Raw genomic sequence first — 26,931 nt, 5'->3', positions numbered from 1 at the left:
CCTATAACAGGAACAAAGGGAAAACATAGCAGGACAAATAAGTGATTGCAGAACAGTTTACTCTTAACTGTGCAATACACAAATCTAAAAAAACACAAAGGAAATTGAACAGGAACTCTTTACAATCACCTATAAACCTCTCATTATTGTGGTCCTGAGATGCCCTAAAAGAAAACTCTAGCTACCTACACAGAATCCTCCTTCCATTTCCTGCTCCTCCATTCAGGGTACCTCTCTTTTTCTTCTTTCAAGCATCAATGATTTCCTAGACAGTGGTTCTCCACACTGCTCTCCGCCACCCCCCCCTAAACTCAACAGTCCCTTGAAAAGATAGACCAGCCTGATGTGATTGAGCTCTGCTGATGTAGTCACACCCGAGCTACCAGAGTTTTCCATTCTTCTACTCTGCCAGGCTGCTAAACCCTTTCCTGCTATCAGAACACAATGTAGTGGCTAAACCCTTAGTATCTGGCAACAATGGCACATGTCATGTCTGTCTATCCCATGCTTATGTTGATACTGGGGTATTATGGGATGCCTGACTAAGTGTGGTCTTTGTCTTACTCAGACCTAAGCTTTAAATTAAGACCTTTTTAAAGGTAATCTGATCAGGCATTTTTCCTCCTGGACCTTGCTGGGTAAAACAAATTTTCATGTATTCTGGCCATGGGGTCTTGTCTTACAACTTAATGTCAGCAGTATGCAATATGCTTTTGATAATGCAAGCTAAATAGTTTTGTATGTTTCTATAAATGTTTCTATAAGTAGATATATTGAATAATCGTACTATAAATACTGTACTTGGATGATGTTTGTCGATAGTCTAATTTTTTGTCAGAATTATGGACCCTGAACAGTTACTATTCAGTTCAACGACTACGTCATTAAATAATGTATTTTTGGTGTTCAGATAATTGTACAAAAAACGTGCATTGGTACTGACATTCTAAAAGGCACTGAACATATAGGACCAGTATGTACTTTAAGAATAATGTACAATTGATATTGAAAATAAAGGATAAGACATTAACTTATTTAAGGTTCTTTGTAGACATAAGCACTATAGATGTACAATTTACTATTAAAGGAAAGTAACATATTAAACTAAATGATAAAATGACAGAGACATTATTTTAGTATCCATACCATAATTGTAGAGTTCTACTAGTAAGATTAACAAAACGTTTTCATGAAGAAAATTCAACACCCTTTGAAAAAGTAATTAACTGTGTATTATTGGTACTGTGCTGTAATTATCAAGTTTCAGTCAGAGAGCAAAAAACATTGTTGAACATGCTTAAAATGTGATGCTTCTTTATAATCTGGCTTAATGTTTCAAAAAAAGATAAAAGGCTGGAAAGTGTGAGAGACTTTCACATAGGCAAGCTTAAAAATATGATTAATGGATTATCATTACAGTTAGGCATATGGGTTTTTTGAATTCTACATAAAAATAGTCAACTGAGATAGATAAGGTGGTTCACCAACTATAAATATGATTTGTAGAGGAAATAATGTTTGGAGGTCCCAAATAGATGTGAAAATCTCATTTTGAGAAAACTTTCATTGTCTTGTCCTTTGTAATGCTCTTCTACATTATTTAAGATGTGACAAGAATGTGACTAATGATGCAGTTAAATTTTAAAATTATAACAGTGGATCACATTTTCAGATTTTGTGTCAGAAAAACTGTGACTCAGAGAATTTTTGTAGTCATGTATTAGCACTAGTACTAGCTGTCTTATAATATTGCTTGCAACTTTCTACTATAGGAGTATATGATGTGCAAAGCACTTTGAACAAATATACACTGTTCTTCTGATGATGATTTAAAGAATAAACCAAATGAACACTGTATATAGTTTGTACCTTGAAGTCCAAAGTAAATATATAAGCATTAAATAATTCAAAATTACCTTTATTACTGCTTAATTTTGAAGACCTTTAATTTTTCTTAGCTAGAGAAATTCTGCAAACTCAGATTATAAAAAATTATACAATCACAAATCACCGGGTATCTTTGCTTTACTCTCCAGATTCATTAGGGTCATTACTGCTGATTGTATCGACATCTCTATATTGTCCTAAGTGTGAATGATGTAGAGTGTGCGGTACAAGCCATTCTGGTCCACTGACTGGCCCGCACATTTCCCAGCTTTCCTTGTGTAACGGCCCTTCTCCTGGTATCTATTTCATGCTCTTGAGACTGTGCTGGGAGATAAACCAAACCTTCTAGTGATAGCACGTATGGATGTGTCATCCTGGAGGAGGTGGACTAACTGTGCAACCTGAATCAGCTGCAGGTACCGCATCATGCTACCAATAGTGACAAAGACACTAGCAAAATGCCAAACTAGAGAAGAATGAGCCAGGAACAATAAGGAGAGAGCAATTGTCTGTGACCACCACCTGCAAAACCATTCCCTTTCTGGGGGATGTCTTATGTGTCTAGTTATGTGTTTATGGTACGTTGATTGTGCTTACCCATTTTTAAGGTACTGTGATTAATAAAAGGTACAATACAAGGTACAAACCTGGAACTGTGCTAGGTCCAATTGTTCCTGGGGTTTGGGGCTCAGTGGCACCCACTGCTGGTTACAAAGGATATATCCCTCATCAATTTGTACAATGCTCTATATAATTGAATTAACTCAACAAATATCATCTAAGCGCTTTGACCATGGGAAAGGCATTACATAAATAAAATGTATTATTATTATTATTATTATTATTATTATATTCACAGCAAGGCCCACTTGTGAACAATATAGTCAAGCACCTGCCTTGCTAAGTCATATGTTTTGGGAATGCACTACACTCAGATCATATTGGGAAAAAATCATTTCTTATCTCTCACACAGAGGATTTGGAGTAACTCTAACAGAGTAACTATCTGAGTGGATGTAATCTTCACTGTATCTTATCTGTATTCATCATCTTGACTTAAATAATTGGAAGAATGTCTATGTAACTCTTAAAAAATCTTAAAAGTAAAAATCTTAGAGGACTGAGATTTTTTTTTAAATAATTTTCAAGAAGCATGTACCAACATTTCTTAAGTGCTTTCCTGCACCAACCTGTGAAGAGCTGTCTGCAAGCCACTAAAATACTTGCTCTCAAATTGTGTAAAGGACATTGTTTTATAATGCCATAACAAGGTTTACTCATTTATTTTCAGTATCCCAATTTAATTTTGCCTTCCAGGGCTTCAGGGGGAGCAAAGGATTAATAAGGAGGGTCCACTTATTTCACTCCTTGGTTGTACGTTCTAAGTAAGCCAATTAAATGCCAACAATTTGCTAAAAATGTAAAGACAGTCATTTATCACAAATGATTGATTGGTACCAAGACAATTCTCATATAGTCACATTACATACATTCGTTCCTAGAAACTTTTCATCTAGTGAGTAAAATGGAAAACATTGCAAATAATAAAAAAGGCTAATTTTGCCACTATATACAATTTCCGTAATCTTATGTTGCAAAAGATGACAATACCAATGTGAGTAGTCAGCAGAATGAGATGACTAATTATATCAGTAAGCAAAAAGGACAGAGTGAGGTAGTTGAACAGCAATGGCAGACTATGGGTCGTGGTTACATTGTATCTGTAAAAATGGCATGCATTATTAATTCTAAATACCTTTGAGTTTTAAACAATGACACAAAAGAGAATAAATTGCATGTTTTGTTGTTGAGTAGGTATTAGGTTAATAACTAAACTATAAAGATTTACTTTACACCTTTGCAACAAAGGCAGACAAGAGGTGTCAAATTTAATTAAACAAAGTAAATACTTCATTAACATGTCAGATTTTGAATGTTCATTTAAATTGTTTCTTGTATGTGTAGGTAGTGCAACCTCTCTAGACATACTAATAAAACATTTTTTGTATGACAAGGTCAAATGATAAAGCAGTATTTGACAGGGATGTTAAAAATTCTTTCTATAAATCTAAATATTTGCTTTTGATTATTAATCATAAGCGATGAGCAGCTGAGGATAATAAAAGAAGCTTTCCACTTTAAAAATGAAAGGATAATTCATTGTAATGTACTATAAGTCTACATCCCTGTTCACCCACAGCTATGAAACAATAAAACATTATACAATTTTGGTTTATACAAAAATGCACAAAATGATCATTTCCTTAAAAATTATTCTCAGCCTCAACTGAAGAATTGAACTTGATCCACTAGTCCATCCATTTTCTATGTCTGCTTTGTACAATACAGGGTCACAGAAGCCAATGCCTATCGGGGCAACATCACATACAAGGCAGGGATCAACCCTCCATCAAGGAACACATCCACAGCAGAAATACTGGAAGCCTTGGAATCAAAGACTGAAAAAGTTCTGTTATCATATTAGATGGCGCTGCGTAGACATACTATAGAATGCCCGTATGGTGCTGGGCAGCGACTTGGCTGATGTCTCCAGAACTATGACTGTATCTGACTCTTGACTTTTCATTATAGCCAACAGTGGACCCCCCAGAGTTTTGTTTTCTCTAAGAATACTGCTGGTTGTTGTTTTTGTTTTACTTGTCTCTGTTGTCAATTCGCCATTGCTCAAGAATAATGTTAATGGACATGCATTGTTCAAATTCATTTATGTTAATTCAGTTTGGAACTGCTGTGTTTTACTGTTTTCTTAAACTAATCAATATCGTTATATGCATACATTTTATATATAACAGAAAGACCCAAGGCCACTGATTTACACACATACAGGTTCCACTGGGCACATGTTTAACTGGGACACCATGAAAGTAAAATTCAGGGCCAACACTAAGAGGGCCAGAAAGCTGGCTGAATCGTGGCTCTCTAATGAAAACTTCATTAACAGACACTTGGACTTGAACCCAGCATATGCAGGCTTAAAAAGAAGAACATCTAAATAATAATAAAATAATAATATAATATATAATATAATATAATTATAATATAATATATATAATAATATAAAAAATAATACAATTTATGACCAACACCTTCTGAGCCCCACCTTACTAATCCACCCCCGACCCCCTTACAACCTCCCCTTCCATCCCCACCCTTTACCAGTTATATGTTGCCTTTGATTCTTGAATGTCTAATCATTTTCTTCAGATGATGAAACCTGGCATAACCTGCATGTCTTTTTCCACACAAGCAACTCTAAACCTACTTTTGCTGACCCCTGTATATACAGTATATGTGTGTATATTTATAATATTTATCATTTCAATTTTTTTATAAACATTAGTGGATGCTGTTTCATTTAAATGTAAGTTTTAATTTTAACATTCCTAGCATCAGCTACATTTAAGGGTCCATTTCAGGCAGCTTAGAGGTGGAAAACAGCATTCTTGTTTACAATGGCAAAAAAGAGTCAGCCAGTTGCTGTGATAAGAAAAAGACCAAAGTACAAATCAAAGACTGTTAATTAAACATTAGCACTGAGCTTCATCTTTATATACAATACGCTACCTTTGTCTGTCCAGGATTTTAAATTACCTGTAGCTCACAAACTGTTTGACCTATTGACCTGAAATTTGGTACACATATACTACGTGACGTCTACTATCCACTTTCAGGATGATGATTGACCTCCAATGTTATTCCTCTTTTCATTTTTATTTTATTTTATTGTAGAATCAACTCTCGGCAGCAGCCAGCAGGGTGGCCGCGTGGGGCATGCATACAGGTGCCATTCTCATCCCTACCACCTTCACCGTCACTTCCCCTACCTCTTCATATCTTAAATCATTCTTGAGGCAGATTGAAGACGTAAGTTAAAAATTAAAGAAAACATACCAAGTAATTGCAACACAAACACTGACTTAATCAGTTTTAACGCAAAAAATGCCGATGACAGAAGAGGAGAAGCAGGCCACTAGGGTGGAGAAAAGAAGGGCTGCTCAGGAAGCAACAAGCGCATCAACCTCGGAGCAAACGAATGCTAAATGTACAGTATAAAAATTAGGAATGCTTAAGTCAAGTGTATTCACTGCACATTATCATGCAGTGCGCCGTTACTGGTTTTATATATTACTTGCGTGAACGGCAATTTGGTGTTTTGCAGTTGTTTACAAAAACTGTTTTAGCTAGTGATTTTATTTTAAGATTTGATTAAGATTAGTTTTAACAGCATCCCTATATATAAAGAAAAGTAGTATGCATTTGCCATTTTAATTATGATACTAGATTGCAAAGCTTCCCAAATAAAATTTTCCTAATGATGAACAAGTTGACTCATACATATATATTTATTTCTTTTCTTTTGGATTATTCTTACACTCCATTGGATGCTCTTAATCAAAATGAGATGAAGATGGCATAAAGAGATGGTGTTTTGGTCATTTACGTCTATTTCCAAACATAAATGTAACCCTGTCTTTCTTTTCAGGAATGTCAGAAGTAAATTGAGAAAAAGGAAATAAATGAAGTATTACGAAATAGTGGTTCAGGAGCGATAAAAATAAAGACACATGGAAGGTTATTGGTGCTAATTAGTATAACTGCAGCCCTCTGAACTTCAAGGACTCCTCTTGGTTGGAGTTGATTTTGACATTAAAGTCTACAATTTAGATTTGATCAAGCAGTCTGTTTTCACACCATCCATCCATCTATCTATTTACATTCTGGAGCTACTTTGTAATTTTGGTGGTATGAACAATTAAAGTTGTAAAGTTCTAAATCAATTAAGAAAAGGCAGTATTATTAATAACCCCTTACTTTTATATAGCACTTTACTTACTACTCAAAGCACTTTACATAGAGAGTTGGGGAGCCACATCAACCATCACTACCAGGATGATGAGCTGGCAACCATTTTGCACCGATACGCTCAACACACATTAGCTATTAGGTAGTTAAGGGATGAGAGAGATCGCCAATTAGAGACAGTGGATGGTTTGGGGGGCAGAATGACTACACCATGGAGTGTAATTTAGCCTGGACATCAGGATACACCCTACTCTATATGAAGGATATACAGTACAGGGATCTTGAATGACTACAGATAGTCAGGACCTCAGTTTTACGTCTCATCCAAAGGATGGTGCCATTTTTACAGCATGGTGTCCCTGTTACTGCAGTGGGGCATTGATACCCACATTCAGACCACAGGGTAATCAGCCCTGCTGGCTTCACCAACACCTCTTCCAGCAGCAACCCATGTTTTTCCTAAAAAACTTCACATCCAAGTACAGTCTTGGCCCAAATATGCTTAGCCTTAGGTGTATTATCTGTTCTGAAATGCATGTTGTATGGCTTATGGCTATTTGCTGATAGCTGGCATCCAGTATGCTTTGACTTTATTGGCGAAACTAAGAAGACTGTATAAGATCATCAGTAAAGTAAATTACTTCATGTATGTAACTATGGTTAAGTTAAACTGTTCTTTGGTTCCTAGACAGAAGCTTTCATAATGCCACAGATTTGAGGTATGAAATATACCTCATTACCAGTTGTTAAAGTGGAAAAAAGAAAAGTTTCACCTTCCACAGTGGAGGAATTTAGAGTGGACAGGGGCCTCCTGGTACATAAACTACATAGGGTAGGAAATAGAGTAATTTTAAATTGAAGACCTACTCCCTTCACACACACATATAGGCTTGGAGACAGAGAGATTTTAAGTAGAACACCGGGATTGGGGTCCCCCCAATACAGTGCATATATAAACTACTGTTGTAGATTGAGAGATTTTAGGTTGGAGCCTTTTTCTCTTTACTATAATTCTCATTCTACTGTAGTACTGACAGATTATGAAAAGTCCCACTACGAAGTACTGAAAAAAAAAGTAGAGGCACTGGCACTGCATATTGTCAAGTACTGGCTGCCGGTGTGCAATAAAAACATCTGGTACTCCGAACAGGAAAGCGTATTAGTTATTTATCTGGCAATACTGTGTTGGCTTCTGGTATTGCATATGTCTTTCAAAGAATTTCTTAGTGTATCATTTTATTTTGTGAGCTGAACCATCTAAATAATATGAGCAATAAAATCTGGACTGCAGTTCCATAGTGGTCTTGTGTTGCGGTATGTTAATTTCACATTCTGTCACATGTGTACATGCTGAATGTATATGTAGTAACAGCAAGCAAGATACTTACAGTATTATCAGTTTTGTAGGAGAACCTATCAGTCCGGAAATAAGCGCTCGTATTGGTTTTGTTTGTAAATAATATTTTTAGTAGCCTGATTTAGTATGGGTGTACATTTGAGCATTCCCATTATTCAGCCCACTATGTGTCCATGTTTGGCTCTTACTTGGACCAGGACAGACTCTGGCTCTTGCAATCCTAAACTCTTATTAAATATTTTAAGAAATTGCAAAGATTGATGGATGAATGAGGAGATGCACCCTATTTTTCTTTTCTCTTTCTGCCATGCCAAGTGCAAATTGTATTGCTGTGTAAACAACAATATATTTTGCACTGAAGCAATGCTGCACATGCATTTGAAAAACATTTTTAAAAATTCTAAGGAACACAGTTGCTTTAAAATATTAATTGACCCTCAGCAAACTTAAAGAAAAAAAAATCTTCTTTTACAGAGTTGTGACAGCACTCTGACACGGACAGACATGATGACAATAACTAAGAAAAACAAACTGTTTGGTTATGAATAAATCTTAAATAGATGACCACAGGAGAAAATAGCTTTTTTCTCCTTGCTACAATTACCAGGAGGCAAGCTCCCATTTAACATGCGTGGCATTATAATATTGACATAAGACATAACCATACTAACATGATACGTACATTAACAGAAACTTCATGCTGATTCTTAGGTAATCCTACATTCTGAAGATGGCTTACACTTTCACTAAATCAATTTACCTTCAAAGAGCACTCTATCAATTTCTAAGTGGTCAACAAACACTGTAACACACACTCAGCCACTTTCACAACAAAGCATGGAGAATTGCCTTTGCTTTTATTGAGTGAGGATATGCAGCACTAAAGTGTCAGAGGAGCCGCATTGACTCAAATGGAATACACAGGAGAAGGTGATAATTGAGTTGTTCCTCTTTTAAATGTCAGTGGTATGCTTCAGGTTTTTTTTCTTCCTTTTTACAACTTTCTGACATTTTTATTATTTGTTATTAGTCAGCAGTTCACTTGAAATACTACCAAACAGAGAGTAGCTCAGAGATGTATACTCTGTGTAGTACGATAATTTATATTGAACTTATTTTCCAAAAAGCTCTGTCAGAATACAAATATTAAGATATTGCACATACATTTATTTTCCCCTACATTCTTCGATTGCTGTAAAGCCTCATTATTATGAATGATGTTACACAAGATGTCTTGCATTCCTAGTTTTTATTTTTTTCAAGAGTCTCAGAAAATAAGAAAGCATTGCAAAGAAGCACATATTTCATTTCTTTGTTCACATTTTTCCCAGTTGAACATGAAGTAATAAATTGCAATCAAGCACACTGGTAAATAACAGAGTCAGAAGATATTCTTGCTGATTAGAAAGTAACATTCACAAGAAAGGCTGGGCTGGAATACAGTAAATAACATTTACTGTGCTATTTTACAGGAAAGAAAACATTTCAGCAAATACTGATTTGTGGGAATATGTATGTTTGAAAAATTAGTTAAAACAAACTGCTTACTTTTCTTTCTTTCGTCACTTCTTTTTTATTAATTTGCTGTGATAGGCTCACCGGAGTATTAGAAAAAATATACAATAACAAAAATTAAAGCATTAAAATTGCATCTTCTAACTATTCAAGTGTGACACAGAAATGAAGACTATTAGAAAAATAGTTTATTGCCCCTGTTAGCAAGCTTTTGTTGTAGGTCTCAAAAACCTGGTACTAAATGACAACACATATACTATGTAGGTAGTTACATTTTTGGCCACACATTGTGTTCATATGTCTGTGATATCAGCCTACACTACATTTCAGTTACAATATGAGCATCAAATGTCACCCAGTGTAGGTGACACTTATATAAGCCTGTCCTCTTTTAAACAGGCTATGAGTCAATAGTTGCAAATTTCCTTTAGACTTGCCAACTGTACATGGACCTTTGTAGCCTCAGTGTTTCCAGCCTCTAAGGCAAATGGGCACTATGGAGCCCACTTCAGAGATCTATCTTAGCAGAAAGATGTTCCTAAAACTTTGACTAAGGCCATAAACACATTTCATAAATCACAACCAGCTGATTCATTTTCCAGAGAATTTACTTCCAATATTAGAAGTAAGGTTTCATGTAAGATGTACTGTATTCTTTTAATACAAAAAATAACTGATTAGTAAAAATAATGTATTGTCGCACATCAATGGTCAATAATTACATACTATACCAAAAGAACGTAATAAATTTGAAACTGCAGTACCACTATTATATTCAACCAGATAAATAACCTAATGAAAGCAAGCTCCATGTCTTCATCTCAAAGTGCATGATTTTCTAACATCACACTGATAGCAGAATTGTAAAATGATAGTTAAATGTTAACCACATTAAATACTAAACTTTTAATCAGTATTGGCAAAAATGTTCTTTTTTGTTTCTTTTTTTTCTTTGCTAACAAGCTCACTTTCAAGAGTACAGTAAATTTATGGTTTCTGTCCCAGTGCTGGTCTGTACTGAAATACAATGTATCTCGTGTGTATGGCAAATATCAACGACACAACTTTACAATTTTTCCCACTAATTTGAATTTTTTTATATTTTAATACATTAAGGATTGTGATTCAATTCTGCAATATATTAGGAGTTTTGTTCCCTCTTTATGGCTGACATAAGAGTCAAAACCATATAAACATAAGCAAAAATATGTCAAATATGTATCTACTACACTTAAACAGAAAAATCTTAATTTAATGCATTCAACTTACATCTTTTTTTACTTGTAGAAATGTTTTTCAAGTATCTAAGGCCTCTTCACAGTAAGGCTGGGCAAACTGACATATGGTATCCAATACGTATTCACTTCAGTGCACTCTCTAAATTTATCGTTCCTTTATATTACAGTTTGGGATGATTGGGATCTTTCATATTCAAAATATTATTACAATGTATACAAATCTGCATTTAAAATGTTTGAGGCTACATAAATAAATTAGTAGTAATTAAAGGTTGTCTTGTGCAAGCCATGTCATTTTTGATCTGCTACCATGATAGTGCAATAGAAATTCATGAAATATTAATGATGTACTTATCAAATGGAGAAATAAGTTTGAAGTCACAGCTAAATAATTATGCCAGAGGAAGCCAGATATGTGAACTAATAAAGAACAATACTAGATTGGTAGAAATGGCAGTGGTTCTGATTTCTTAAGGGGTGTTGGTAATGTAGTTAGATTAAATAAAACAGAATACAATGGAGCCTCGGGTCATGAACGTTTCGGACCACATACAAATTGGGTTACGACCAATAAGTTCGCCAAACTTTTGCATCTGTTCACGACCACACACCCGGGTGACGAACAAGCCAGTTTCCCTTCCAGTTCGTACGTGCCGATGATTTCCACACGTGTTCAGTCTCTCCCTGTGCATTCCCTGTGCAGCGAGAGAGAGAGAACGTGAGAGAGAGAGAGAGAGAGCAAGAAGGCAGTTAAAGAATGCACCAGGCTTGATTTTAAAGAGACTGCTTCGAGGATTGTTTTAATCTCGTTGTATTTAATGAAGCATTTTTTCTATTGGATTTTAACCTCCACTTCACTTCTGTTTTTATGGGATCATTTATTTATTGAAGGATTCTGAAAGCACTGCACTTTAATTTTGGACTTTGTTTTTGATTGTTGTTTTGTTGATTTTAATAAAAGCACTTGCCACTTTTTGCACCATCCAATTGCTCCATTGTAGTGCCTCACTGTCGTGCTCATCGGTAACATTACTGACGGTGCCGGGTTTAAGGGCTCCTGGAAGCGAGATGGGAGCATGCAGCGAACCCGCATCTTCACAGACTTTACCTCAAAACGGTAATCTCCTCTCCACCCAGTTCCTCCTCACTTCCTTCATGCCAGAATTCGACTCATGCAAGGTTAGTTTTCTTGGTTGTTTATGATTAGTTTTTGTATAAATTACGGATTTTTCAAATGTTCATTTTTTTCCCTGTGCTTAAAACTCATTAAAAAAGTGCAATATTAGTTTTCTCTGTTCAAGGTTTTCTCAGTGTTATTCAATGTTTTTACATTTAGTCTATTATTACACTGTGCATTGTATGGTATAATTATCTATTTTTGTGCTTAAAAATCTTTAAAAAAAAATATCTACATACAGCTTGTATGGTCCGGAACGGATTAATTGTATTTACATACAATTCTATGGGGGAAATTACTTCGGGTCATAACCAAATTGGGTTTGCGACCAGAGTTTTGGAACAAATTACGGTTGTGACCCGAGGTTCCACTGTACAGTAGAACCTCTGGTCACGAATGTTTCCGAACACGTACAAATCGGGTCAAAAAGTTTGCCAAAATTTTGCATCTGTTCACGACTACACGCTCTGGTGGCGAACAAAAACACTGGCGGCCAGTTTCTCTACACGCGTTCGGAAGCGCCAATGGTTTCCCACTCTCTGTTTTCCATTTTCTTTTGTTTGCGTATACAGGGCCTAACAAAGCAGCTGATGTTGCAAAAGGAGTTACAATGTTAACGAAGTAGAGGCCTCAAGTGCTGGAAGAGGTGGAAAAACTGTTGCTAGTGTGATTGAACGAGAAGCACCTTGCAGGGGATAGCATAAGTGAGGCGATCATATACGAGAAAGCCAGGAAGATTCATGGCAATTTGCTGAAAATTCTTTGAGTGAGGAATTGAAAGCCAGTAGAGGATGGTTTGAAAAGTTTCGCAGGACAAGTGGCATTTAATCTTTTTTCCCTGTGCTTAAAACTCATAAAAGAAAGTGTTTACAGCGAGCGGTTCGTAAGGGTCTAGCACAAACTCTTTTCTCTGTTGCTCAAGGTTTTCTCAGTGTTATTCAATGTTTTTACATTTAGTTTACTATTACACTGTGCATTCTATGGTATAATTAACTATTTTTGTGTTTAAAGAATACATATTTACATACAGTTCGTACAGTGTGGAACGGATTAATTGTATTTACATACAATCTTATGGGTAAATTAAGTTCGAGTCACGTCCAGAGTTTTGGAATGAATTACAGTCGTGACCAGAGGTACCACTGTACAGAAGATGTCAATGGAAAATTTAAACAAAATCAATAATGTTATTACACATAAAGACAATAAAATAAAATAAACGGATGCCTTAATCATATGAAATGAACAGAAATGAAGACTGAATGTTATGAATATTCTTTTTGAATAGTGTGATCATCTCAATGTGGGCTTTTTTTCCATGGTAATAGGTCATTTTAAGTAATAATTTTTGATATCACCTACTGTGCAAACCACTTGATAAATATTATTCTGTAGATATTTTTGAGCATGAGTCAAAAATAACATCAAGATAAAAAAAAAGGATATAGGTAAAATTTGAACCACAATGTCATGGACATACAGTTAGATATGCCATCACTTATTATTGCTTTGTGATCCACTTCAACACTAACAATATTCTTGATGTACTATACCTTTTCTGTAATTTGCTGTAAACATATTCATTTTAAATTACCTCATGTGTCTTATAGCAAATTCCCCAAATTGATGTTTGGTCACCCCACAACACAAAATGTCAGGGCATGTCACGTCATTTTCCAACCCGCTATATCCTAACACAGGGGCATGGGGGTCTGCCGGAGCCAATCCTAGCCAGCACAGGGCACAAGGCAGGAACAGACCCTGGGCAGGGCTCCAGCCCACCACAGGGCACATGCACACCCCAACGTACAATTTAGGATTGCCATTGCACCTAACCTGCATGTCTTTGTACTGTGGGAGGAAACCGGAGCACCCAGACCATGCAAACTCCATACAGGGAGGACCCGGGAAATTAACCCGGGTCTCCTTACTGCGAGGCAGCAGCGCTACCACCGTGCCACCCCAACACAAAATGTTCGAGCTAATTGTGTGAGTTTACCTTGTATAATATACAAAAAATAAAAGTATGAACATTTTAAATACTAGACGTAAAATTCATCAATAACTTCTATTAAGTTATGTTGTGTTACATATGTGTGTCGGTGGACCCTCAAAGGCTCTGTCGAGGTATGTAATACACCACCAGGGGGAGAGGGGGTGCTGCTGCTAAGTTTGTCTTCTTTTCTTTCCTCTGCAGTACCAAAAGAACACACAGTGAGCTTGTTAGCCCCACTCCTTCCCGTCCTACCACCATATATTCCGGGCATCCCTAAAGGAATGGTCACTTGGCCCAAGAGAGAGCAGCAATATGGAGCTCAATTACAAAATGACCAAATCTTTATTAATGCTACTTTGCTCCAGACCAGGGAGCAGCGCGAAGACACACTATTTACATTCAAGTTTTTTCTGTTTTTTTTGCTGATATCAATGGATGAACAAAAGGCTGGTCTTTCATTGCCACACCCGAGCACAGCTGAGAAAGTAATGTTTGGAATATCTGATGTCCGATGAAGCCAGATTGAGACAGAGAGACAGAGCCATCTGTTCAAACTTTTCATTTAAGTCCTGATTTTTGTGTATCTTTTCTCAGTGTTGCTGCATTTGTTTTTTTAAATGATGAAAACATTGTAGTTTTTATTTTTAAGATTGAACAAAATGTATACAACAGCTAGACTTTATTACCAATTACACAAAACTGAACATGGGATGTCAGATTAGCAAATACATGGAGAAAAAGAATAGCATGATTCACCATCACCAGCAGTTTATCATTTAGAAAATTTCTAGATGTAGCCATGTAGTGAGAAATTAAGCAAAATGACACATTCTACTGGCTAACTAGAAAGATTACAATATGCAAGCTTTCAAGGCAACTCAGGTCCCTTCTTCATGCAAGACATCATAAACGGCAACCACCCTACAACACCTTAGTACTACAGAAGTAGTCATTTATGAGCCAAATCACAAACAAACCCAAAGTGTACTTTACATCAGCCATGCCATTAATATGGTGTTTAACCAATTCTAGAAAAATAACAAACACTACATTTGTAGTGGTTCTGTGCAGAAGTGGTTTAATGTGGTCAATGGAATTACTATCCTTTGCTGCTATCTTGCTTCATTTATTTAGAGTAACGATTTTGTTTTGCTTGTTTTCTTTTTCAGCAAAAAAATCAGTGACAGACATGTTATCAGGGATAGTGGTGGACATCAAAACAGGTTATGTCAAAAAGGGTTTCGAGCAATGTGTTGGGATAATCCATAAAAGGAGAATGCAGAGCCTATTCTGTATATTGCAGTACCCTGCTCGTTTTCCATTCAAAGTTAGAATTTATACAAGGGCAAGCTTCACATAACATAACCCTTTCCTTAAATTCACTAGGGGAGGCCATCTGCTCATAAGTCAATGTTGTATTAAAATATTACATCCATTATTAATACATACTTATAACATAGTAAAAACCAGCTGGTAAAGTCATTCACCTAATTCAAGCCTAATTTAAACAGCATTAATCTGTAAATCAATACTAGGGAGAATTCTGCTTTAATACAGACGACTTACCTTTAAAACAGCACACAATTAATTGTAATTGGAGTGCTTCTTTCTGACAGATTTAAGGTAACCTTATCAGATAAATATTGCCTCAGCTTTATTGTTGTATAACCATTCTGTTTGCTAGACTCTTTATAAATCTCAAATCATTACCATAAAGGTCATCTGCGCTCCTATATGAAGGCTCTCCTGTCCTCCTTTTCAGCCATTTGTATAACATCATTTCTAAGGGATGATACAATCTTGCCATTTATGATGAGATGTACAAAGATGAATTGCATTTTTTAAAAAATACCTAGCAAATTCGGCATAGAGGCTATTATGCATTTTCATTTTATTTTGAATTACTTTTACCCAAGGCAGATTCTAAATGACTTCCCTATATTCACCAATTTTATATGATCCAACCAACAAAAGAGTTTAGAAATCACTTTAACTTGATGGATTATTAAACCCTGGGGTGCACCCCTTGCTGAAGAAGCAGTAAGTTTTAATTTTAGACACAGGAGGTGATTTTCTGTTATCATTTTGTGTCTGTCAAGCAGAGATGTTAGCTCTCACTTCTAGCTAGTGAATTCAGTTTAAAGACTATTAAAGATATTCACCATGACCGCCTCCAAGCCAGCCCCGAAGCCTTATGATTCTGCAGCATATGTGCTCTTGATTTTATGTTTGAGTTTGTTTTCAAGGAAACAAAAGGAGGGATTAATGCCTTTTTTTGTTTGTGAGGGATTCAAATCAAACCTTTTCAAAGAATTCATTAATATATTTTGTGATACCACCACATAAAAAAATACACTTAAATATACCTTCAGATGCACTTTTATTGCAGCGTGTTTTGTATTTCTCTAATTCTTATGCATCTGCTCTCTTGAGTTGAATCTTCTTTAGTGAACAGGTGATAAACCTAACCAAAACATAATTTACCATCTATTGGTTGAATCCACTTATTCTGTTAACAGGATTAAATTAATTCAGAGTGAATCTCAGCAGCTCACTCACACTCCCTCATTCATAGCAGGCCAATTTATTATAACAACTGGATAACCCAAAGAGACACTGGGAGAATTTGCACATTTCACGAAAATACTGACTGAGTTGAAGACAAAGCCTACTTATTAAGAGCTGTGAGGCAGCAGAGATAACCAATGTGCCACTACTCAGCTAAAATAAAGTCAATCAAGCGGCTAAAACAATCAACTCTTCACCTTCTGGGAACCTGAATGTGCTTGATTGAGATGTACCCCCTGAAAACACAGAATGCTCTTCCCTAAGCTGAAATGCATGGATTAGTTTAAATTAAGAAGTATAATATAGCTGTAATGACTTTTTTTTTCAAATTAGTAATATTATTATTTTTTCCTTTTGTAGTCATGGAAAGATGCATCCATATATTGTGTGTCTATTTATTTTAAAGGAAAACACAGTTGGCAGCACTTAATATTATTTAAATGTTTAAATATGTAGTAAAAAAATACAGACCAAAACAGATGTTTAGATTCTTATTCACTGATGTTAAATCCAGATGACCTCTTCCAACTGACATTATTTTAATGTTTGAAAGCTTGTGCATCATAACTAACAATTCCCATGCAAATATGCTTCAATTAGTGCACACAATGCACTTTCACAACATTACATCTATTAGTAGTCTTATCTGCAGCTTCTAATTAACACTTAGGCAATTACTCATTAACACAAACTCAGAAAAGCAGGAGTCTAACCAGTTGTCAGATGCTAACAATCCCGGTTATTCTTATGTGTACAGTAAGTGGGTGCTAGAAGTTGTTGGACAGTAAGTATTTAAAGAAACAAACACCCACTTACTAATCCTTCTGTGGTCACAATATTTTTCCATTTGATTTATAATTATGCAGTGAAATAAATTCACAACACATTTACTAATTTAGACATGGAAATCTGGAGATGTGACCACAATATGAGTTTTAAAAGATATTCTCTTTACTGCTTCAGAAACGTTATTTAGCCATCCATGTTTTGAACTATTAAGTGTCACAGGCAGCATAATTTAGTGACAGACAGGAGCCAAGTTTCAATGATGTTCCCTCTCACCATAACCTAACACTTTGATGCACATACCCAACCACATTTCTGGATGTTCTTAGTCTTCCTAACACAGCATGTGGGGGACAGAATGGGAGCACCTGGAGAATAAAATCCATATAGACAAGGTGCAAGCTATTAACAGACAGTACCTGTTAATACCCAACACATTTAAAGAGTATACATACCATACATTATATTTTTACAATAGCACTCTGTTTGAGAAGATAAAGAAAATTGACGGAGAAAGGGTAAATGATAAATGACAAAATGTGTAAGGTTCAAATAAGCTCTTATTTCTCTTTACAGCCAGGAGTGATTTGCTGAACATTCATTTGGGGTGGAACACCATGTCTGAAAACAATGTTATACTACGCTGGTGTACTCCACATCTGGCACATCTGAGATATAGGCTATCCTAAGAAAGAAGAGAAAAGGAAGGATGCACCAGCATCTGAAATTGTACTTGCAAAATGACTTACACCAAAAGGAAACATTTCTGAATGCCAGTCAACCTTAAGTGCAATGTGGGAGAACATTAGACTATCCAAAGAAATGTCCTATGGCTACAAGTAAGACATATGAAGATCCTTATAGGCTGTGCCTAGGCCTCTGGTCCTCTGAACTACCTCAATATGTGTGTATATATTTATTTGGCATATATTTTTCCTATCATCAGTTTTCTAGGCCTGTTTTTTCCATTATTAGATCACTGAAAGCTAGAATTTCTCATCATAAAAATAAATACAAGGGAAGAATAAACTGTGGTTAGAAGCCAAGCCATAAAATTCTGTTACAGAAACTGGAGTCCTATGAAAGTTTTGTGTTCAAGGATGTAATAAATGTACAGGCAAATACAAGTATACCTATGATCTGCCTCACTTTTTTATTGCATAATCTCCTGCTTCTTTTCTAATCAGATTGATTTTGCATGCTCCCAAACCTATACCCACTATCTCTCTGAATTATAAACCCCAAACTATGTTAATGTACTAAGTCACTACATTTGACAGATACCACTCCACTATCCCCGTCTTACATTATGCCATACATATATACAGACATCTATTGTTTGTTGATGTAATTTAAAATGAAAAAAACCTGTATATTGCAGCACAATGCATCATTAAATGCCACATGCAAACCTCAAAACCACAAAGAGATAGTTAATCAATATTGTAGGTTTTTAATTTTTTGTCTAGGCTCCTGAGGGAAATAGGAGTTGCACAGTATTGATTCAGCATCTCTCCTTTACTATTGCACTACTGAAGTAATCTGTAGCTCTTTTCCTGGAGTTTGCCATAATAAATTCTTTGTTTTTTCAATTGACTGCATTTAAAAGCATTTCAAATACTCATCTGGGTGTTTTTTTTAATGTCACATGGTGATTAATGTTCCTGATTTTGGTAAATTGTTAATGTCAAACTTTTAAACATTCAAGGCAAGTCATTTCAAGGGTTGGTGGGATTTAAAGTAATTAAGGTAATAAAATTAGCTTACAGTATGTCAGCCAGTCAACAAAATAGAATAAAAAATCTGAAAGGTAGTACAGGCTTATAAGGATTTTAATTTATCAAGGAGAAAGTGCTGAGTCAGGGAAAATGCCGCAAACATATGTTATGCTTACATTCTGCTATTTAATTTACTCGGTACCACATACCTTTGAGAATATTATGCATGGCTGTAATGCAGAGACTAGCAATCTGTAGCTTGACCTAATGCCAAACACATGAATAGTAGCTAGTATCCCTCAAATAGTAAGGGTTTTCATCTGTGGCTCTCCTCAATTGGCTCTCCTCTAGGCCATCAGGTTGTTACAGCTGTCTGTCTAATCAATGAAATGCAGGATTCTTGCCAGATGTCACTGAATCCTAAGCTTCACTGAGCTCAAAAATGCTGAGATTTGCGTTTGGCTTGTTCTTATATTTGGCGTTTATAGTGTTTTTAACACTTGGAAATACAGGGATCTAACTAAGACAAGGAGCAGGCAAAATATTTCGGCAAAATTTATCTAATAGCAAGTTCAGAGCATAGTTTTGCTAAAACATTAATTGCATTGTAGACAGGTTTTTGAGTCAATTTCTTAGAGGGATGCTTGAGGACATTAAGAATTTTGAAGGGCTAGTGTTATCTTCTTATATAATATGCTATCGTGGCTGTCCGTTTGTCTGTCCAGGATTTTAAATCACCTGTAGCTCGCAAACCGTTTGAACTATTGACCTGAAATTTGGTTCACATATACTACGTAACGTCTACTATCCGCTTTCAAGGTGATAATTGACCTCCAAGGTTATTCCTCTTTTTATTTTCATTTTATTTTTTTGTAGAATCAACTCTCGGCATCAGCCAACAGGGCGCCGTTCTCATTCCCTACCACCTTTGCTGTCACTTCCCGTACCTCTTCATATCTTAAATCAATCTTGAGGCAGATTGAAGACTTAAGTGCCAGCTTAAGTGAAAAATTAAAGAAAACATACTAAGTAATTGCAACACAAACACTGACTTAATAAGTTTTAATGCGAAAAGATGGCAACAAAAGGACCGATAGGGTGGAGACAAGAAGAGCTGCTCAGGAAGCAGCAAGCACTTCAACATCTGAGCAAACAAATGCTAAACGTACAGAGAAAGAGTATGAAAACTAGGAATGCTCATGTCAAATGTAGTCACTGAACGTTATTGTGCAGTGTGCTGTTACTGGTTTTTTAATAATGCCTCTCCAGGAAATTTTCCAAAGGAATATGGATGTAGATTTTGTCATATAAGACTGTTCTTTGTATCTAATGAAAGGTGCAGTTGTTATGGATAATGCTGGGGCTGAAGTTTTACCAGAAAACCTGGAAACTATTGTGCTCTGTTTTTTCCTGTTGATGGCTATGTGGTCTTTACATGATGGAGAAGATTTCTCAATTTATTGTAACTAAATGGGAAGAATGAATCTAAAGACAGTGGGAATAAATGCAAATTGACTTTTATTTTGAGACAAAGCAAAAAAAACGCTGTTCTCCAATGGCTACAGCAACTCCACAAATCTTTTCATTCCATGCACAGCACCACACACCTCTTTAGGCATCACATACAAGCAATAAACAGTAGGGGCAGGACAACACCTTCTGTCCAATAAAGGAGACACGAAGCGGGGAAACATTATTCATCTGACACACCAGCAAAATAACTCAGGACTATATCACAAGTAGAGCAGCCTAGTCACGTGACACTGTTTATCTGCCACATTATTCATTTTATAAATTACAGTACAGTAAACAACACTTATTCAATCAAAAATATAGTCAGTCTTATAATAATTTATTTTTAGTTTGTTGAGCAATGTGATTAGAGAATATAAAACAAAGCAGTTACTTATAAATACTAAGACATAAAAGTGGTTTAGATGCCCATCTTGTTTATTTATGTATTGGATTAATAAATTCTTGAAAAATTCTGGAAAAACATTGGACTGCTCCTCTTAGAGAATTTTTTTCATATTTTAAGCAAAACTAGACATATGAATATCCTTTCACTGACTTATGGAAGATGAGTTGGTATTGTTCCAATTCAGTAAGATAAGATGACACACAAGCATTAGAAAGTATGACATCCCAAAAGATTTTTCATTTTGACCCATTATGTGTTACTCTGAATAATGGAGGATCTGGATGGATCTGTCTAACACTTATAGTAAAATTATTTTCTCTATATGATCTAAGTGTATGGTATTTAGATAGATAGATAGATAGATAGATAGATAGATAGATAGATAGATAGATAGATAGATAGATAGATAGATAGATAGATACTTTATTAATCCCAAGGGGAAATTCACATAATCCAGCAGCAGTATACTGATACAAAGAAACAATATTAAATTAAATAGTAATAAAAATGAAAAAAAATAAAATAAAATATAAAATAAATAAAATATGTGACCTAGAAATTTAGGTGCTTAATGATTTTGTTCAAAATTCAGGTCTTGCCCTGGTTTATCTTTGAATAATTCTTGTCAAATTAAGTGTGCATTGAGTATCATTTATAACTGAATTTCATTGTGCTTTGCACTAGTTGATGTAGTGTGCATGTTGATGGTTGAGTTCCATTCATTATTGGATATTTTAATAAAAGGCACTGCTCCTAATATGGCCTTACATCAGCCAGTGGCACACTCTCTGAAATAATTTGGTAGTGCCTGAGGATGCTACCTATGTCTTCATCATTATTAGATTGCATAGTTTCAACCATACAAATTGATGTACGGTTAGAAATGTTCTCCAGGTTTCATATAACAATGTTTCTAATTTACAAAGAGTAAAACCAAAAGTGTTACTGTTATTGGGCTAGAGCCATAATTGTTCGGTCTATTCAGGCATATTGTCAATACAGAGATGAAGTAAAACTTCAGAGATCTGTGGCCATTGTGACCTGCAATGGGCATAACTCTGGTGTGCTGAATGAAAAGATATTTTACAATTAATAGTTATGAAAATACAATTTATACAATATATCTCAGTAACACAATGGAAATTTTTGAGAATTAGTATCTATTTGGAAAAACTGAATTTTACAAATCGTTTAGATTGTTTTATTAATACTACTTTAGTATAGCAAACATTTAAAATATAACAGGTGTGTTAATAGGAAAACATGATTTAAAATATAGACTATGGAAATTCATTCCTGGTTACCTTCACACTTTCAATAACTTCCACCAAAGTCAGTGAGCAGACATATTCAAATTTCAATTCAATTCAATTAATTCTTACATAGCACTTATCACTGAGTGCAGGGTCACAGCACTTGTATTGATTTACAGTGACGGTAAACCTTGGAATATTTGCATGAATAAACACGCATACAAATGGTTAAAAATAACAACTTCATGATTTCATGTCACTTCAATATATGAAATGCACAGATTCTTAACACCATAAAAAGTAAAACGCATCAAATGATGGGGGGACACCTCATAGCATTAGTTTGTGCACTTCGTGATGGAGATTGCTCTAATAAGGATTTATGACAATCAAACTTTCAACATGTCACAGCAATTTTCTTTATTGTGGGTTTCACAGAATATTAGAGTAATGAAAAGAAGGCTATTGTGCTTGCCTGAACAACAGATGTTTGCTTCAAATGAACCCATTTTCAGGAAATGCTGTCTGGAGGTCAACTGAAAAGGATTCAATTCCCAGAGGTCAAACTCTATTTTAACATGTTTCTGGGCTTTGTAAAATTTGGGGGCTCTTTTGTTTTTGTTATCACCACATTTTTTTTAATTGGATGTTTTTTTTTTTTCTTCAGTTCAGTCAGAATAAATGATATTATTATACTGTAATAACTCTAATTAACCTTCACAATTTCATTACTTTTCAAAACAATGTGGTATCATTCTGGAGGATTTTCATGTGTTACTACGTGAAAGTCTGGCAAACCCTAACAAGCTATACTGTAAATAGGAGGATCTCAGAGTACACTTTGTTGAACAATCTGCATCGTATAAATGCTTTTATTGCTATAAATAATTTACAAAAATATAACAAATACATTGATTAAATTTACCCATGACCATTGACTGTTAAAAATATTATATACTGCTGCACAGTGAGAGGTACAGCAGTTAAAAGTATCCATCCATCCATTATCCAACCCGCTGTATCGTAACTACAGGGTCACAGGGCAGTTAAAAGTATGGCTTATAAAATAGTCTTTGGAGTTATAGTGAAGCTGTTACTACACACAACCACACACTATATAGACATGTTTTCAAAAACTGTAAAAAGATGTTTAAAAATGGTTTAAAGGATATCGGGCCACGCCGCTCACAATGTGGAACCATAGTGAAAAACAGTTTTCAGGATTGTTGAGAAATAACTAAAAAAAGCATTGTTTAGTTTTGGTTTTAATATACCAATAAGGACATAACAGAGTCTAGAGGAGAATTGTTATGAATTTTCTAGGAATGGAAGGTGTAAGCATGAAAGACACATAGAAGAAATAAATTATAGCAACTGAAGCAGATGGAGACATAGGGGACACATCAAGGAAGAATTCAAAATCATGAATTATAGAAGAGCTACCTGCTACTCTGTAATGGATAAAGAAGCTTCAGAGTATGGATGAATGAATAAATGAGATGGATGACAGCTGTTATTTTAATATCAATTCATCCACAAGGACATGTAGATACAGATGGAATTTGGTTAAGAGCAAATTTTTGTACAATTGAAAAAATATGCATTCACAATGTGGACAATTTTACAAATAACTGCATTCTTCAAACCTTCTAGTCTCATCTGAGTATTTTATGTTGAGTCAGAAAGTGTTAACATGCACTATTGAACTATAAACTGAATTTGTGTCCATACATTTCTTTACAAGTCTTATTTTATTCATTAATAAATTTGTACAATGCTTTACAATGAATGAGAAGTTTTAAATTTAAATCAAGTCCACAAAAAATAAATGATTTGTAAAGATGTATAGGAAGCATTATATAATGTTCAGTAATGACTTATTAATGGAGGTTATTGTATGATTACCTTTTAAAGACATTTATAACTGTTTAAATGTACATTAACTAATAATTTAATGAATGTTAATGACTTATTAAAGTGAAATTTCTAATGTTGCTGTGTTTAGCAATTACTGCTCTATATTCTGATATACTGTATAAATAAAAACACATGATAAGTAACACTTTAATACTTTAAAATATTCGTATAAACACAATAATCACAGATCACCTGCTATTTATATGAAAACACCTGCTTCAAATTCTATCAAAAAATTAAGTAACCAGAATTGAGCACGGCATACACAGTAAAGACCTTTTCCAGAACGGCTTAGACACCTCTTTGAAAATCAAAAAAGACAAAATGGAGACTGAGAGTGATGGAAATGAGCTACATGTACAGAACAGGGGAAAAGAGCAGGAAAAAAAGAAGTTAAGAGACACTGGAGATCAAAACTTAGAACATTTTTACTTTCAACCAGCCAAGACCTCATATTTAGTACATGAAAGTCATTTAGAAGGCTCATGTTCTAAATGAAACTACAGATCCAGTACCGTGTATTGCCTAGGGTTCAAGAATAACTAGTTGCCAGATTATAAACTACAAAGAAAAGTATGCATAGACAACTGTCTGAACTGTGGTGGTAAGGCTGCAGGCCAAGAGTGCAAAAAAGGATGGGTCAGTAGATGGAATGAGAATTAATATATACAAAGTCCAAAACCAGAATGTCAATCCTTTTCTTTGTAAAAATCAAATGGCAACCAAAAATCTTAGACTGAAAAACACAGCCACAAGATTGCCTGTCCTAAATCAAAACCTGAAATACTTAGAGTGGTTAGAAATCAAAAGTTTAAATGATGATTGATGCAAGCCACCGAGTTATACATCGTTACACTAATGATGACACAAACTCCTGGCAACTGTGCAACGTGTTATGGTAATGGGATCACAATATAGCAGTACCCACAATGAAAAAAAATGGACTTGCAGTAATTTTCAAAAAACACCTTAAAACATTTAGACATTCACAATTTCTGTCACAATTCACTTCTCCTAATCTTTCTTGTGAGTTTCAGACTGGGAACCTCAGCAGAGTCCTAGGGAACAGATAAGGAACTCCTGATGCCTCACAGCCTGTCCTTTTCTCTTCCCTGATGCAGTGACAGGACAGCACACCCAGTCAGGTCAGAAGTCATGAAACCGAGTAACACCCAATGATCACCTCAGCACTGAAATAGGCCAGATTTCTTTCAGTGATGTGACCCCACTTGGGCTGATAAAGAGAGTAACCAGAGGAACCTGAGGTAGTTCACTGTTAGCTGTCAAGGAAAAAGGGTCTCCAACCAGAAAAGGTTGTACATTTTATATTGTACTGACTAAAGGAGCAGCATCACAAAGAAGCCCTGCCTGGAGAAAAACACGTGCCCTGGTTTTGCTGAATGGGCAGACACAGTGTGATCAGCAGGGAAGTGGAAGCAGACTCACTGAAGGACTGGTTGGACTTGAATTGTTCTCATTGAAAGAATCCATTTGCAAGTAATAAAAGACTTTGTTTTCTTCAGAAAATATGTAATGGCTCAAGTTATCTGGGGGATCGGGTGCCCTCCACGTTGCGCACAACAATATGCATAAACAGAAAGACAAATGCTGTAGAAGACAACAAATAAAAAAATGTGGGTGCCATTGTTGATTCTCCAAAACAGGATTTTATCTCAGCTCTGAATCCTTGTTTAAAGCCCCCCTTTATCTTCAGTTTTGCTGGAATGAATTCTGGGTCTCTGTAATACTATATTGGATAACGTGTATTTTAAAAATGGAAGGTTGAATGGATAAAATAGAAATTGCTTTGCTGTTAAATCCCTAATATCTTCTCTATCTCTTATTTGTATTTATGCTTCCTCCGAAATGTGATCGCTTGCTTTTGTCTTCTGGTCCAAATGCTACTCCCCAATGGGAATCAACATATTAATTTCACATTTCGGGAATTATGCATTGCCTTAGAAGAATTTGGAAGCATTTCAGTTCAAAAACAGCGTTTTCATTCATGTCAAGTAAGTATCATGTATAGGGGAGCGGATATAGAGTACACCCAAGTGAAGGTCTTAAAACCCTTCTCTCTGGATGCATCCACTATGTGTGAAACTTTATTCCCATCCAGAATGATTGTCATGAACTTCACTGGACTGAGCAGAATGTACACTCACTTCCAGGACCACATTTACTGGGAAATGGGCTACTGTCCCATTAGCAAAGTACTCCAGTGATAAGTACCAGAGACCCTTCCGTCTTTATCCAAGCAACATAATATAGTATGTTTTCTACTACATGCGTTTCATAATACTGAAAATGTTTGCAGACGTCAGCGGCACCTAAATGAAAAATATTCCAAATTACAGTTTGTCATAACTTATATTACACAACTCTTCAATCAAGGCAGAAGTAGATGCTCTGCACCCTCTGTGGGAATACAATGGATCTACTACATTACATCAGACAGACAATCCGAGATTTTATATGACAATCATGTTTGCTTCATAAATCCACAGCCAGAAACATAGGGAGTGAAGTAATATATACTAATAAGCATTAAACATGTAACAAGAAATGTCAGTTACGCTTTCATTGCATAATCCAAAAAGTATTTACCATTTGCTGTCTTTGCCTTTTCACTTTCTTCCCTGTTTCTACTAACAAGAATTAACAGACTTGAAAGTGATAGATTATCCTATATATTCATACTGTACATAGAGTTAAATCCATATATATGTTGAGTGCACCCTTGGCCATTATGGTCACTGGGCACAACATGAATG

The 26,931-nt window shown here is 35.4% G+C and overlaps 1 protein-coding gene across 1 annotated transcript in view; it reads right to left on the bottom strand.

Annotated features, from left to right (window-relative positions):
• Window positions 1–26,931, bottom strand: part of thsd7aa (thrombospondin, type I, domain containing 7Aa) — a 455,572-nt gene that overhangs the window by 415,216 nt on the left and 13,425 nt on the right. The gene's annotated exons all lie outside the window — the stretch shown is intronic.

This window comes from Polypterus senegalus, chromosome 15, assembly GCF_016835505.1.
Source record: "Polypterus senegalus isolate Bchr_013 chromosome 15, ASM1683550v1, whole genome shotgun sequence".
In the NCBI taxonomy this organism is placed as follows: Eukaryota; Metazoa; Chordata; class Cladistia; order Polypteriformes; family Polypteridae; genus Polypterus; species Polypterus senegalus.
Note: the sequence above shows the minus strand (reverse complement) of the source record. Positions and strands in the feature narration are given on the sequence as shown.